This window comes from Tenebrio molitor, chromosome 5 (assembly GCF_963966145.1).
Source record: "Tenebrio molitor chromosome 5, icTenMoli1.1, whole genome shotgun sequence".
Lineage (NCBI taxonomy): Eukaryota > Metazoa > Arthropoda > Insecta > Coleoptera > Tenebrionidae > Tenebrio > Tenebrio molitor.
The window spans coordinates 8,452,921-8,465,046 of NC_091050.1; the positions used below are offsets into that span (position 1 = coordinate 8,452,921).

General features: G+C 36.9%; 1 protein-coding gene across 1 annotated transcript in view; it reads left to right on the plus strand.

Annotated features, from left to right (window-relative positions):
• Positions 1 to 12,126, plus strand: part of LOC138130238 (carboxypeptidase N subunit 2-like) — a 130,205-nt gene that overhangs the window by 79,709 nt on the left and 38,370 nt on the right. The window lies entirely within an intron of this gene.

Here is a 12,126-nt window from a genome sequence, read left to right on the forward strand (position 1 = left end):
AGGTGGTGGTCACCTTAAGACCCGCTCCTCGCATTGTCGATGTAAATGATAGATGAACCGTTTCTGCTATGTAAAAGCAATCCCAAAAGCATTACTCGCACGTCTTGCTTCACAATTTGATTGTTTGGGGCCCTCCTTCCTTTGTGGTCTAAAACGGACGTCGCCGAGCTTTCAGACAGGGGACACCTGCCCACTTCGATCGCAAAAAGCTCGGGGTTATCGCCGCGAGATCAACCAACTGCCACCCTGAGGGAACGCCGGAATTAATGCAGAACGTGTTTTGTATCCATCTCCTAATTTCGCCGTAACGGGGCCACCCCCGGTGTCGGGGCATAAATTCCGACATGATTAATATAAGCGGGGTTTTATTAGCGATGATAAAAGTTAGCAGCGTTTAAATAATGAATTCCGAACGATTCTCGACGATAATGTTCTGTAATTTCTATTTAATGTTCACTACCTTGTTTTATTCATAATCACTCTCTTAATAATATTGACGAATTCGTTCAGTCCACCTTATTTCTTCAACGGGTACTCCATCAATAAATGATTGCGTCGACTTCTGAATAATCGCTGTCCTTAATGAGCGCAGTTTTATACAAAATTCATGTCTGACACAATTGTTTACCGATTCAACAAAACATCCAATTCCTCAGGATACGAGAAGAACGGTTCAAATTACTGCAATCAGTATCAAAGCAGTTGAGGACGTAATTGCACAGTCACGCGACATTTCCATATTTCCCGGCACAACTTCCATATTAATTAATCAATTTTCTTGTAATTAGCAATGTGACTTTTAAAACCGAGTGCAGCACAAAGGCCGCCGTCAAACTCCTAATTAAAACGTCGATGATAAATTTAAATGTCAGCTAACGTCTTTAAAGGGACTATTGTTTGTCGGAACAAATTGAAAATGTACGTAGTTCAACCGGAAATGTAACATGCTGCGGACGCGATTAGTTCTTTTTTCACGCTGGTGGACTTTTGCGGGGAGCTTTTCCGAAAGGGGCGAGGGTGCATATCGAGTAACACCTGCTTACCTGGACCAAGAACCCTGAACTATAATGTAGAGAACGAGAGCTCTGTCTAAATCTAAATTATAACTTGGACTTTCGTCCACCAGTTTAATAAAATAGGTTGAGTGTGTTAATTTCAATAATGCACAATCAAGGGGAGACGTTGGCTTCATTATTCACGGGCTGAAAATTCCAAGTTAAATGGGAGTTAATCCAGTGAAACTATTTTCATTATGACATCTGAATAATTCAGTTTTGTAAACGAACCAAGTTGGTCGCTTTTTTCCTGCACTCCGGAAAACTAAAATTAATATCGAGTTGTTGCTCGACTCGGGTATTTAATCAATCAAAATCATGCATAAATTAGGAAAGAAAACCTTCCATAATTAAAAATCGTAATTAACGCCGGCATGAAGCGCTTTATTAAAAAATCGATAGCTTTCAAGAAAATAGCGCACGTTAGTGACCTACGAAGTGTGCATGAAAAATTAAGCGACTCCAAAAAAATAACCTCAAATTAGACTGTATTTTTCATTTAGGAAAATTAATTAACTTGGTCTTGTCAAAGACAGTTGTTTTCATGTGCGAGTATATTAATTTCAGGGGAATAACCGAAACGCTGACAAGAAAATGTGTATACAAAAATTAAAAACAAAAAGGAAGAAGCTCTGTAACCTACTTTTACAAAATTGGAAACTTTTGTGAGTTCATAAGTGACGGTTTATTAAAATCAAGTTTAATTTGGTTAAACTGTGAATATTGCATAACAGATGCAACGTCGTGCTTAATTAACAAGTCTTACGCAATATCTAAGAATATTCAACCAACCAATATCTGAGGTAAATAATGTTAGATCTATCTCACTCAAAAGTCCTTGTAAGATACTCAAGTAAACATAATTTTAGAAAATCGGATTTAACACATCTTCAATGTTTGCAATCTTATAATCGCAGGTGATGATATTTACTTTTTATTAAACAATTAAAAAAGTTGAGTGACTTCTCTAGATTTGTTGCATAATAGGATTAATCTGTCACCACACATCGACGTACATAAAAATGTTCTAAAAAACCAAACCTAATAATCTTCAATTAGCAATTCTATCGTGTTAAATAACGCAAAATCTCGTAATAAACTATACTCCGTTCGCTTCCGCCATATAGTAATCACGTGATTTACACTCTCTCACTAGTGGATACGATAAAACAGAGATGCAACGATGAAAGACGGAGAACGCATGCAAGCAAGGCTCCGGCAAAAAACGCTAATCTATCGTTATTTATGAAATTTTGTATTAATTGATAATTTCAAAATTCAGTATGTTACGCCACTGAAGTTTATTTTGGATTAGGGAGTGCGTGATTACTACATTGCTTAAATGAACTGTGTATCAGATGTCTATCATACAATCCTGATTTGTGAGAATATATTTAGGAGAAAGATTTTTTTAAGTAAGAGAATTGGAATGAGAAGACTCCGCAACTGTGTTCATTCGGGATACTAAAGTCTGGTGTAATAAAAAAACAACTTCCACAAATAACATATGATTGATTGGACAAAAGATCTATCTTGAGGTTTTATGTGTTTTTTAAGTTGCAATCACACTTCTTTTGTAAAAACTTATACAATACTCTAAAGAAGAAAAATGAAGAAAAGCAACCCAGCAACCCTAATTTAAGAAGTCCGTCTTGCACACACATTCTACATAAATGTTGCTTTTATTCCAACAACAATTTATTTTCAATTTTTCCTTCATTATAGTGCCTGTTCACTGCTTGCAGGTTATTGCAATTTCGTAATTACTAATAAATGGTGCTGTCTACATAAACGATATCGTTTGACTAGGGAGAAATGAAATATCTTAACCACATGCCTTTGAAACAATATTGCGTATAGCACAAAGTAAACACTGAAGTATCGGGCGTTCAAATGAAAACCTGGGGCGGGAAGGCGTTGGAAACCGTCAATTATTTTTTTTTAAGTGTAAATTGACAGTTGTAATTAGAGCGTGTTGACAGTTAACCTAAAATTTATAAAGAAAAAATCTTTCTGGTTTTTTCTTTCTTTGCAATGTTTTGCATTAAAAATAGAATAACTAATCATTCCTATTCTCGAAGCAAATATCTGACCCTTTGCGGGAAATTCAAACTTTACACTGTTTCAAATGGTTTACTTTTTCAACGCCTACTCAGCCCAGGTTTTCATTTGAACGCATGATATAACAGAGCAAAATATCCAGCGAATATAAAAAACGTCATGATATATTCGCAAAAATTATACACATGAATTTAGCAGTTAAATTCAACTTATTGAAGGATATACAATCACATTATATTTATAAACCCGAAAGTTGTTTGGAAAATGACAATTACAAATTATATTTTGATCGTACAGTTTTAACCGACATTCATATTCAGCATAACAGACCAGACATTATTATTTTAAATAAACAACAAAAGCAAGCATATCTTTTAGATATAGCTGTTCCAAATTCACACAATATAACACAGACATATAATACAAAAATTAATAAATATTTAGAACTCTCCGTTGCTATGAGAAATCTTTGGTGTTTAGAAAAAATTTCGATTTTACCATTTATAATTTCAGCAACAGGAATAGTACCGCAATCTCTTTTTAAAAATTTAAAAATTTTGGACTTAGACAACAAATTGGTGGTTGAAATTCAAAAAGGTATATTATTATACTCATGTCATATCGTGAGGAAATTCCTTAACATTGACACAGAACATAAAACACAAAAAAGTCAAAATGTGGAGGCGAGACGCCGGTTGATAAGCACTGCACTATTACTTGATAGTATTATCCGTAATAGTGTATGTACTCCGGCAAAATTGCCGTGCCGCCGGGTGGAGGTGGGATACGAAACTGCTAAAAATACAAGTTCTACCATAAATTTAAACAGTGTATCCGAATTACCTGTAATTACACGTGACATTATATTAAATGCGTAATTAAAATCAGGCAGAAATATATTAGAAATGTTGAAAGAAAAAGTTTCGATAAGCGGGTCGTTTAGAAAATATTGGGTCAATGTGAAAATAATCTTAAATTTCAATAAGACTGCGCGCTCCCACAAGGCAAAAGATTTGCTGCGAAATATGGTCAAGCTTCTGGTTCTAGCTAGCTTCATTTTGTCATCGTCTGCAGAAAAGATCTTCACACGCGATGCCATATTTAACAGAGAATTTACAAGATTTACAAGCTAGACGCGATTATTACTCATATTTTTTTATTTCTGAGCTATCCAATAACCAAGAATTTTAATTCGTCGCGTCTATGGATAAAGCGACCGTCTAATTAATTTCAAAAGCCCCAGACCAATTATTTAAAATTAAATGCGCAATTATCTTCCCGACTTATCCACATTTTATCGCAGTTTGTGATTTCCTTATGGAGAAATATTGCACCGACTGCTGTTGCACAATGGTGTAAATAAATAAGAATCTCGAAAGGATACCGTTATCGCATAATTAATTTAATTAAGGAGGAAGTTCGGCTTGACCAAAAAATAACGTAACGGAATGCAAACGCATCGTAAACAAAATGACGCATTCACAAAACGTATGTACCTGAAATTCAAGCGGCGGATGTGCAAACGACGTTAAACGTGAGTTTAACCAACGTCAGTTTAATGCGATATTATCAGAGATAATGGAAACCGACAATGGAGACGGCGGAGGCAAATAAGTACAGAGGATTTTACATTTTGTGACATAATTGTCACACATGGTCGTAATTTAAATTTAGAGCGCTGCAAAAGCGCCTCCTCACTACAAACTTAACTTAGTTTGCAGTAAATTTACATGACGGTGGCCCCCACAGTTTTGTAACTACCTGCATAAAATATATAACTTGTTGCTAAGACGTTTAGCTTGTAGGGAGCGTTTAGTTTTTCTCTTATCGGGGGACCCATAAACATGACACACACTAACAACCCCGGAAAAATATCGAAAGGACAATTTGGAAATTTGAAAGATTTGTCAAGAAGTACGTTTCCCTGTTGTGTTATGGACTATTGATTGTGACAAAAGCACTTGAAAGTTTTATCCGAGGCAAGCTGTACGATAACCACATACTTGGGATCTGTAAGACAAGGGGTTGCGATAAAAGACCGATATGACCCCGATTATTTATTGAGCGTCGGGTTCAGTTCCTGGTTCATCTCCTCATAAATTTTCAAAATGCATGTGAATACACATCCTGCAATAAACCGTAATAAGTATGGTACTAACCAATAATAATCGATCGTATCTGATAAATTTCTAATGCTGGTGAAGTGTATGAAAGGTGAAATTATCGTGATTTAAATATTCCTTGGACTAAATGGGCGGTTTGCAGCGTCGCTGGGAAAAAAAACATAATCCCCTCCGGTGGTTCATCTGTCCTTAACTAAAATTGTATTCGAACAATTGGTTGAGAGACGTAATTTTTCCTTTATTATCGGATATTGGTTATTGATTATAGAGTGGCTCCGGCTTTATGATTACACATAGGGGTAGCAACAAATGTATTATTATATCGTTGAAACAGTTTGAAAGCCCCGCCAGTTAATAATTTCAAGTGGATATAATTTAAGTTGACGTAACTGCCCCCAAAACAAGCAAGTCGTGACGCTTTGTGCGCCCTCTCCGAGAACCACAATTCCAGATATCAGGAGGGTCGGCAATACCGATTTGTTTGCGAATTATCGACGGCCTCTGATTTTCTTAAAACGATAACGAAAAATCATTACATCCCTCATTGTTCCTTGGAAATTTATGTCAAAGGGAATGCGCAACAAAGGCCGAAAGAATGACAGAAAAAGGACGCCGGCCTCGGTGGTTTTTAATGCGTTTCGAATGAACCAAACGGGGACGAAACAGAATTTTTACAGTTCATCGGAAACTCGATCCTTGCAAAGAAAAATTATATGCGGTTTGTCAAACCCCGCCGCATTGTGCCTCCAAGCCCACCCTTCGTCCCAAGACGACAGAAAATAAATACACCACGTGGGACACCCTGCATTGTGGATGGGCGCCGAATCTGACTCGATGAATTCATTGAGGTATCGGGAAATAAGCCGCCGTTTCTAACGTAAACACCGTGGAAAATCGTCGGTAATCCGTTATGTAAACTGCAGTTTTATGATCCCGCCATAAAGTAATCCAAACACCTGGAAAAGCGTCGGAAATCACACTTCCACAAGGAACTGGGAGTCAGACCGGTCGGTGATTTATTTCCCATTCCCACAGAGAATTATCGCACCCCCTCGCACGTTTTTCTGATGCAAACACCTTGCCTTTACCTGCTTTCAGGCCGTAAATGGGATGACACTTTCCAGGTGGATCTTTTGAAATCTTAATTTGTGTGACGAAGGGAGGGCGACACTTCTTCCCAGAATTAACACCAAAGGATTTGGACTTTTATGGCACCCGGACCCAAAAAACGCCACAATAAACCAAAAGGAGAAAACATAAACCAATAAAGTCGTTACAAATCACCGTTAGGCGATGGGATTTCTTCCTGCTCCGTTGGCGCCTCGACGTCTCTCTCGTTAAATTCTAAAAACTGATTTAGAGCCGGAATACTCTTAAACGGCGCTGCTTAATTAGTTACATGCTGCTTGTTTTATTACCAAGGAAAATTATAACGTTTTATTGGGGAACATGTGAGGCGTGGCTGAAAGAAATTTTAATTGTCGATTGCTCCGGCAGATTGATGTTGGAGTATCCTCCAGTTAAATCCCATCTCGTCGCAGATAACACCACATTTTATCTTCTGCTTTCGCCTCCGGGTTCTGCACCAGATCAAGCCGTAAACATTGTACCCACCCTCACATCTGTACGTTTTTGACAGCTTTTCTTGGGTTTCGGAAATCACAATTCCAAAAAAACGCTACAAATTAAATGTCTCGCCAATTTCCTTTAATAATAATTAATATCTGAAAAAATTATGAAGATTTCAACAAATTCGATGCAGAAGAATGTTGAGAAATGTCAAGCTAAAACATGCACAAGTCGAAACATGACAATGCCTCAAAATTTATGATTTTGTGAAAGTTATAAATTCTACAAAATAGTATATTATGTTATTAGGAGCAAAAGTGAAGTTTTATGTGCTGAGGCTGGTATATACTATAAGCCAAAGTTAGTTTGCTTTATGTGCCGCTCGTCAGCGGAGACAATAACTTTATCTGCCGCTCCTTAGCTCGGTGGCAATGAAGTATTATAACATTTTAGCATTATCAATACAGCAGTATATATTATGTCATATTTTACTAACGTTTGAAGAAATAATTTTATTATGCACTTTTTTCGTACACTGCGCACAAGAATTTAGGGATATTTGGGTTTTCGTTAACGCTACATTTCTCTCCAGGACACTACCTTTTTTTATCTTTAAGAACAATCTGAAGATACAGATTACGTTTTAATTATGTTTGTAATGTTAATTTGTTGTTGGCTTTATAAATCCTCATTTTACGTTTATTGTATTGGATCTAGCAATATACCTAACTTTTTGTGCGCAGTGTATTTCATGATACTAGACATTGAAAAAATTTTTAAACTGTTTTAACATTTTTTATAAACAAACTTTTAGAACTACATAGGTATTTTTTCCAGAATCAGATATTTTAACCTTTGTAAAAAAATCCGAAAATTGTGACTTATTTATGACCATCTTATCACTTCCTGTAATTATTTTTTTAGATTTTTTTTCGAATCTGTCGATTTTTTTTGTGTTAATGGGTTAATTAGACGACTTTCCCTCGGCATACCACGCCACTTATCAATTTGTCGGGTGTCGGGTTTTTGGGAGACATTATCAGTTCATCGGCAACATCACCGCAGCTTCTTTAATCCCAAACAGCTCAATAAATTTTATTCGGTACAATAAACCACTAAAAATGTCCCTAACTCCCTCGTGTTAACCCATAAATATTTATCCCAGCACGATTAGGACCATAAAAAATCAAATAAAAAACGTGCCCCTCAGGTAGGAAGACGTGGACAACAGTATCGCACATCCGTTGCGCTATTTTAAGGGTTTTAGAGCATCCCCAATTTCGTGTTCGGAGCCGCTACGGATTCACAGCTTTTTTTTTTATCAAAAACCGGTGTTGTCACGGCCGACGCTTTTAATTACGAAAACCACGTTTCCTGTTCCTGTATTGCAACGCGACCAGATATTATTCGTTCCACGCGATCCGTAAACCGAATTAATTCGAATAAAAGGAAAGTTAAAAAGCGTTCTTCCACCTATTAAATAAATCGTAATCTTTATGACCAATTTGCCAAAGGAGCCAATAAAATAAGTAACGCAGTCGTAGGTAGAAAATTGGTTTATCGATCGGGAAAAAGTCGCGACTGTCGCAGATTTTCCTTGCCGTAGGTGTAGCATTAAAATATTTTCAGTCGATAAATTATGGCGTTTTTTTTTCGAGAAACTGGCCATTACGTGAAAGAGATATAATTATGTTTCCAGCACGAGGCTAGTGCACAATTTCTCTCAATCTCGCAGTCCGCAGCTCCGGGGAAAATAACTATACCTGCGGACATCCCTTTGAATATTTCAGTGCTGAAACAATGAGGAATTAAGGATAACCAGTATAAATAACCTGTCTTCGTGACGCATTATCTATTATAATAGCGATAACACACAATTTCACCATCATTATCCCGTGCTTTATTCATGAAAGTGTCCGAGAATGATTGAATTGTCCTTCTAAGTATGAAAATTTTTAAAATATCCCAAAAGATTTTTTTTCGAGAAATATCGGCATGTTCTGGTGCAAATAATCAAAAAATTCACTACATGTGCACGAAATTGTTTCCGGCTGTCAGTGTTTTAATCATCTGTTTCAGGGTGATTGCTTAAATGTGCGCAAAGTTTACATTTTCATGTAAAGTTATTTAGATTAGGCGTTTATTTACTTGACACGTTTAACGTTTTCGTAGTAATCAAAAGCCGAAACTGTATCAACTCGAAACATAACAATTAGGACGAATCTGGAGTTTAGCACAATGTCACATTTCTGTCTTTCCTTCGGCTGTTTAAACTTGAATGTTACATTAAAAAGAATAAATATGTTATTCGTCGGAGCAGGAAGCACAATACGGGTGTGTTATTTTTGGGACATGGAAGCCGCTCCCCGTCGTATGAAGAATTAATAAGTGGCCAGGACCACCCCTCTTGTGAAACAATAACCAGCTAGGAATCGCCAACGAATACAATGAAGGCGAAACAAACATGCGTGATTGCAACATTGGGTAGACAAACATCAGTTTCCATCAGGAGTAGTTGTATAACGCGATTTGTATTTGCCGCAGTCTAGTCAATATCGCATTCCCGAGGGTGTAAAATGTATCCGACATGGGGTTAGACCTAGACTCCACATAGTTGTAATGTATTTCCAATGGGGCGCTCGCACCCTTTATCGGACTTTGTGCAACCCTTTCTCGGGCCGCGAGTCCTGCCGGTACGGCCCTGCGGCCGCTTTTGCAGGTGAACAATTCCTGAAGTTCAACTTGGCTTTATCGAAAATGCGTTCTCCGTGGCACGTTAATCATTTTGTTTATTTACAAACAATAGAATTTCATTACACATGCCGAATGCCGTTCGTTGTACGTCGAGATGAAATTCCTGGAGATTTCGTAATTCTATTCTTTCATCTTTCGGGGCAGAGAAAAGATATCCATCCCCGTTTAGACCGAAATTTACAAAGCAATGTGGCATTTTTCGGAATGATTCTGAAGTCTCAATTTACAGGGGTCGATATCGAATTAAATCTGTGAAAGGTGGCGACCGGTGAGGTTTGCTGCACTGCTTCGTCCTTTCATCCCAGCGCCGACAATGGGCTTTTTTAAGCCCACAAGCGCTCAATAATGTACAATGGTTTTATCAATTTCGTTATCGCTTCCATTACGCAAATAAATATTTCAGGGCGAATTGCGACGCAATCGATGCAGTACGCGGGAGGGTCGGTCCGTCGAATAAAAATTAGCACTTTCAACTTTCCGTTATCGCAGACATTCATTAATTCAAACGAGATGGCCATGTAATATTTCTCATTTTCTCAAACACAATTCCCTCGTATCAAACTTTGCTACTGCCAGTTCAACAACCAATAAAAAACTATTTACTTGCGCAAAAAGACTGAAACAAGAAGTTCACAGAGTTTCCTAGCTCACCTAACGAAGCTAAAAGCGCAAGGTAAAAAGACCTGCAAGTATCTTTCACGGAGAGTTTACATCTTTCGCGGGTTAATATTGGATATGCGACGCAATTAGAGATAATGATTGAATTGTTCTCGAAAAAAGATAATATAAAAATTTAAGATACCAGATGTTTTAAAAAATTTACCATCAAAAACAGCTGTGAAAGAAAAAAATGGTTGAGAACGGTTTCAATATGAATGAGTAATAATTTAGCGAGCCGCCCTTCCATAGACACGGTCCAAAGTAATTCACAAATTCAAAGTTAGGTTAGAATTTTAGTCTGTGGTTATGCGTAATAATGAAAGCCGCGTCCCTTGATTTTTTTATTATTTTATTTTTTACAATTGCTCTTAATCATGCATTTTTTGATACATACGGTAAAATACAAATGAAAGTAATTTGATAATAAATTGATACCAATAAACTTAAAACACAACAAATTACTTTTTATCAACGACAAAATATTCTTCAAGACTATCATGGTTGATGTCGCATTCTGAAGTGACCTGGATGAAGTAAAGGGTGTTTTTTTTTTAATTTGGCGTCGAAGAATCGATTGTGATTGAACCACTCATCTTAAAATCACTGATTTTTCAAATTGCAGATTAAAAACACAAACAACGCAAAAAGTGAGGTTAGAATTTAAACAGTTGATCAGAGTTTTAATCCGGTGGTGGTATGATGGCATGCTCAAAGCTTCTTTGGGCATAAACAGTCATTGTTTTAAAACACAGAAATTTCAGGAACTAGATTACAATATTCTAATTTGGATCTGACGAAGCACAAATAAATTTTAAGGCATTTACAGTTTCTACAGTTTCCCCTGAAAAAATCTATCATTTTGAGAAAGAAATCACTAAATCAGCTATTGCAGTATATTTTAAATTGGTTTGTATCGAGGGTTTAACAAAAAATCGTGATCAAGGGGTCTTTTTACTTAGTAAGCTTTGACATTTCTTTCAGGTACATAACCTCACTTTAATGAAATAATTAATTTAAAGTAAAACCATCGTGGGGCAGAAACCCAAGAGAACCGGCGGTGGTTACTTCTAAAGAGAACTGTTTTTTGCACCAATGCGCGTCGATAAATGACCTTTCACATCTACTTCGCAAATTAATTTTCCCACAATAACACCACAGTGGAAAGCTGTTAGAAATTATAACTGTCATGCTGATGTCACTGTTATTTACCGCGAATCGAATTGCCTCACAAGTGCAAGTTGCGACTACAATAAATTTGAATTTTAGTCGTTAGCACAATTGACTAGTAGGTCGCGTAAATTTCATCCGCAGTTACGCAAAAGTCAAAGAGATAAAGAAGTGTGAAACGGGATTTAAATAGCCTCGTGACAACACCTGCACTGGTACACTTCTCATTACGTATATACTTTGAACTATTTATAAGTACAAACCCCTCGTGAATTCTGACCTATTAATACGCAACTTATTTCTAGGTAAGGCCACTTAATCGTACTCACACTCGATACAGGAAAATTAACAGTTTAATCGATACTTATCTGTGACATTCGACATTTGGTATTTTAAGTTTGCATTATTCATGAGCCCGCGACTTATCAATAATGGTGATTAGTCGAGGGGACATTGATGGACATGTGGCAAATAATGCAACAGCTATGAAAAAAATAGTCATGGATTATGTCGCGACAGGTCCTCCCACAAGACGGTACCGTCACGTTATGCAACTAATCGATTCGGAACCATTGGAGATGTTTTCATTCCGTCAATATTTTAAAACGTTGTAGTGGTCTCCGCTTACTTTTGCATTAATTATGAATGGAAACGAAAGGAAAAGTCGCCGTCAAATACAAAACCGACTGGGCAAATATCGAAAGACTTTTCCGTTCAACTGATTCATTTTAGTGGCG